This window comes from Elephantulus edwardii, unplaced genomic scaffold (genome assembly GCF_000299155.1).
Source record: "Elephantulus edwardii isolate Elephantulus edwardi_28Jun2011 unplaced genomic scaffold, EleEdw1.0 scaffold00372, whole genome shotgun sequence".
NCBI lineage: Eukaryota > Metazoa > Chordata > Mammalia > Macroscelidea > Macroscelididae > Elephantulus > Elephantulus edwardii.
In genome coordinates, this window is record NW_006400122.1 from 1,740,651 (window position 1) to 1,746,049 (window position 5,399).

General features: G+C 37.9%; 1 pseudogene; it reads left to right on the plus strand.

Annotated features, from left to right (window-relative positions):
- The window catches only part of LOC102850437, a 184,850-nt pseudogene that overhangs the window by 178,377 nt on the left and 1,074 nt on the right, over nucleotides 1–5,399 (plus strand).

A 5,399-nucleotide genomic window follows, 5' to 3' on the forward strand; every position in this document is an offset into this window, starting at 1 on the left:
TGCTTGAACTTGGTAGAGATCATGAAAATGGCACATGTTATGGTAAGGTTTTGATCTGTTATTTTTAGACTCACTATGAATTGTAGTCAACTGTAAGACATCTAACAACAGCAACTGCCAGTGAATTGTGTTTAACTCATAGTGATCCTCCATCAGATTTCTGAGACTGTAAATATTTTTGGCTTTTTTCTGGGCCTTTTTTTGTATTTTTTAAAAATATTTTTATTTTATATTGGTTTGCATACAAAATTCGTATACATTGTGTTTCATTTATATACACTATACTTCATTCATTTCTCTATTAACCTGTGTGTCATGGAATCATCCCAATACATTGTATTTTATAAAATTAATCACCATTGATCCCTGCCCATCATTACCCCATCTTTTCACATCGCCACTGGATCTTTCCTAATTTCTTTAACCCCTCACTCTTCCCACATAATTCTGCCCTCAAGACTCCCTCACCTCCACCTTCAGTCCCCCTCTTCCCTCCCCTTCCCCCTTTGGACTTTTGTATACATCTTACCTCTATTTTTACAATAATAGTCTTATGCAATATTTGTCCTTATGAGGCTGAGTTAGTTCACTCAGCATAATGCTCTCACCATGCAATGAGTGTTTTCTTGAAATGCTTTTCCATCTTGTCTCATTTCTTCTCCCCAAAATGATGGTTTTAAGAGCCAGACAAGTTTATTTAACAGAAAGAATATTCCATTTAAAGGAGTAACATGTATACTTTGTGCTTTATCTATCATATTTTATGCAATCAACATGTTATGGTTTTGGGTTTTTTCCAAAACCACCTTTGTTTCCTTCACATGCTATACATGCTATTTGTGTTAACAGATTTTATGTGAAAAATATTTAATATTGTTATTGTTAGTTGTTATTGAATTTGATTGGAAGTAAGAGCTAATTCATGAACTCACATCTGAGGAGATCATGCTGCTTGTGGCCCCAGTTCAAGCTGATATGACCCTCTCTCAGCATCTAGTACTCAACTGATTGGTATATGAAGCTTGATGCATAAACCTAGAAGAACTGGCTCCATGATAGTTAGATGATGCTAGCTGTGCAGAGAGCATATGTATTTGTGTTTTCCATCACTAGTTGTGAAATCATTTTCTTTAACTCTGGACAGGAAATTAGAGACATCCAGCAATCCACCATCTTATTTAAGATCATAGATGAAGAAAAATCCCAGCATGAGCTTTGGTTAGAGATTGAAAGGCAAAAATGGAAGTGCTAACCCCAATGCTAATTTAACTGTATCAAGCACTCTTGATACTTTTCCTAGTTTTCTTTTCTTTTTCCCCCCTAAAGCTTCTTAGTCGGGGAGTTAACAGAACAGACAAGCATGAAATTATTTTTCATAGTCGAAATCAGCTTTATGGAAATAAGGTTAATTTTGTTTGGTTTAGTTTAGTAATAGATGTACTCTTCATACCTCATATTCATTGAGTGCTTTTGAGCTTTTGTTACTATCGTCATCATACTACTGCTACCAGTAGACACTAACTCAGGCTCCACCCATTCAGCTGGATAATCTAGACTCTTTTCTCACTCATACTCTAGGTCATCTTACTTTGATTTTGGGAACAAATTCTTCCCCCAAAGACCAAACAATCTTGTTTCATTGCATTTACCAACATTCTTACTTGTAGACATGCTTCCAGAATTTATTACTCACTTTCTAGATTGTCATTTTCTCAGTGTGTTTAGCTGTGCTGCAATCCTGAAGGCACACAGTTCAAATTCACCAGTTGCTACGTGGGAGAAGGATTGCCTCTGAAAACTCACTGAAGGGTCAGTCATTGGTCAGTTCTGACTCGACAGTACACAATACAACAACATACTAACTTTAGGGAGCTCTGGTGGTCTAGTGGTAAGAAGTTGCTCTGCAATCCTGAAGGCATGAAGTTCGAATCCACCAACTTCTCTATGGGAGAAGGACGGGCACTCTCCTCCTGTGCAATTAAATGCCTCTGAAAACCCACTGGAGAGTTAGCTATAGATTGATTTCAACTCACCAGTATACAACATATGCCTAAATGCAGGCATGGCTGTCTCTTCTTGAACCCCGAAAAAAATTTGTAGTTCTAGTTTTCTTTTTTTCTATGGATACAAAGATAAGCCAAAATAGAAAAGAAAAAATACTTAATATACATAGGACATTACTGTTCCCAACAGTAAACAAGAGACATTGATAGTAAAGAAATTTACCCACTAATGAGCATTGATTGATTGCATATTGTTTATTTTCAGAGCTTTCAATTGGTTAGTTGATTCTTCTTTCTTCCTTCACCAAAATAATTCTATTAAACAGCTACTACGGCTGGATGCTAGTGGTTATTAGGGTTCAAACACAAATATAACATACTCCCAGCCTGATACTACTCATAATCTGAGAGTCATAGAGAGACAAATGGTCCTTTGCTATGAATTTGTTGTTTTTGTTTATTAGGTCCCAATGAATCAATTACAACATAGAGCAAACCTATGAATATCTGATTGAAGCCCTGCCTTTTGTCCATAAATTGAGTGGATTATGAGAACAAAAATGTATTGTCTCTCAATTATGAAGTCCAAATTCAAGGTGTCTTCAGGGCCATGTTCTCTCCAAAAGCTATAGGGATAAACCTTTGTTTTTTTATTTCTCGCAGCTTCTAGTAGCCTCAGGCATTCCCTGGCTTATAGCCACAGCATCACTCCATCCTCACATTTTCCCTTTGTTTTATGTTTCCTCTCTTCTCTTAAATAGAAATATCACTGAGCTTGGATTATAACTCACCCCACTCCATTTTGATCTGACACTAACTTAAGTGATAACATTATCAAAGACCCTAGAATTAAACTAGGGCACATTCTTGGGTTAGTACTTGGAACCTCTTGGAGCCGACATGATTGAGTTCATAACAAGGATATTAATAGTACATTATTGTGTGTGCAAAAACCAGACCCACTGTTATTCAGGACATTTCAGCTCATGCCAACTGCAACTACTACACAGTTGAACTGGCTCCTAGGCCCTTCGTGGCTGTAACCTTTTATAGAAGCAGATTTCCAAGTCCTTCTGTGATGCTGCTGAGCAGGGCCTGAACCAGTAATGTTTCACTTGGTAGTTGAGCACAAATGAATTATGACTCCCAGATCCTGATGTGTGCATATGTGTGTGAGTGATTTATAAACATATTTAATTGCTATAGGCAAGTTCGTTGTGATTGGTGAATATGGTTACTTTACATGGACAGGCCTGCCAGGACTGGTCTAGAGAAACAGCCTCTCATCTTCATGCTTCATGCTTGATGAAGAGAACATCTTTCACTGATTTTATTGATATTTTCTTAATAAAGTTTCAAAATTAAAGAGCCTTGATGGCACAATGGTTTAAGCTTGGGGCTGCTAAGTCATGATTAGGATATACCAGCTAGTCTTTGAGGGAGAGATAAGGTAGCCTCAGAAAGGCATACAGACTGAGAGACCCTATGAACCAGTTCTCTTCTGTTCTAAAGGACTACTTTCAGTCAGACCAATTTGATGGCAATAAACTGCAGACAGGGAGCTCTGACAGCCCAGTGGTAAGAACCTGTGCCTGCAATCCTGAATGCATACAGTTCGAATCCATCAACTGCTCTTTGGGAGGATGAGCAATCTCCTCCCATGTGATTAACTGCCTCAGAAAACCCACTGGAGGGTCATTTATGAGTCAGTTCCGACTCCACAGTACTCAACAACAACAAAACAACAAATTATGGGAAGTTCACAATCAATGTTCTGTTCTTCTCATATTCAGTCCTCAGTAAGCAGAAGGTAGGTTGAGAGTGAAGGAAATAGGACTGAAGATAATTGTCCCTTAACTGTGGTTGTCCCCTAACTGGTGGGTAGGGAGTTGCACTGCGAACTCCAAGGCATGAAGTGCAAATCTACTCGCTCTCCTTGGAAGAATGGTGAGTAATCTACTTCTGGAAAATTTACATCCTCTGAAAAACTAACTGCTAGAGGGTCAACTACGAATTCATTCCGACTCAAAGGTAATTCTTTTTTGTTAAGTTTTTCCTCTATATTTCTGCCATATATTTTGTGTATGTACCCAAATATGTAATGCCTATAAATGGCTTTCATAAGATATGCATAATTTTAGTCTATATTCTATAATTTAAACTTAACTAAAAATTCAGAAAGCAGATGAAATGCTGGAGATTGCCCTTTATCTATAGCGCAGCAGAGGAATGTGACCTTATGTTTCATGATATTGGCACAGTATCACATACATTATGCCTGCTGTCTGATGCTCAGAGTGTGAAATTCAGGTATTCTCCTCTTATAGCTAATAACAAATGAAAAGGAAACTCATCATTCTGTATTATAAGAAACTAAAGTCTTATACAAACAAAAATCCAAAAATACTTTATGATTACCTAGATAGATGAAATCAAACAGATGAACATTTATTTGCAAAGTTTACTTTTACTTTTTGTTACTCTTTTTTTCTTCAATCTCTCCCTCACTTCCCCCATTTTCTCCCTTTCTCCATCCTTCCTTCCTTCTCCTTCTTCCCTTTGTCTCCCTCCTACTTTTATTTCTTTCTTCACCTCCTTTCATCCTTCTCCCTCCTTCTCTTGTTCCATTATTACCTTTACTTCTTTCTTTTCTTACTCCTTTGTTTTTGTTTTTTTGAAACTGTGGGCCTCAGCAATTCATGTGAAGCATGTTGTTGTTATTGGATGCTTCTGAGGCAAGTATGACTCATAGTAGCTTTATGAACAACAGATCTGAAACATGCCCTATCCTGTGTTATTCTCACAATCTCTGACATTCTTGAACTCATTACTGCAGTCACTGTGTCAAGCCATCTGGTTGAGCATCTTCCTTTCTATTGCTGACCCTCCCCGTTTCCAAGCATGATGTCCCTCACCAAGGAACAGCCTCCCCTGGCAACATTCCCAAAATATATGAGATAAAGCTTCATCATCTCTGCTTCCAAGGAGCACGCTAGCTCCATTTTCTCCAAGACTTATCTGTTTGTTCTTTTTGGCAGTCTGTGGGATATTCAGTACTATTTTCCAACACCGTATCTCCAAGGCATCAATTCTTCTGTCATCTTTATTAATTGTCCAGCTCTCAGATGGATAGCAAATGATTGAAAAAAATATGACCTGAATATGATGCACCTGAATCGTCAAACTGGCATACTTGCTCCTCAATAATTTGGAGATTTCCCTGACTGAAGACTTGTATATCTTCCCATTAATAACAGCTTACTATTTTCAATGATATTGTATCTCAGTTGCATTGTTGTTGTTGTTATATGCCGTCAGGTCGCTTGCGACTCATAGCGATCCTATGTACAACAGCCCTAAACTCTGCTCTGTCTTGTGCCAATCGCACTGTCTCTG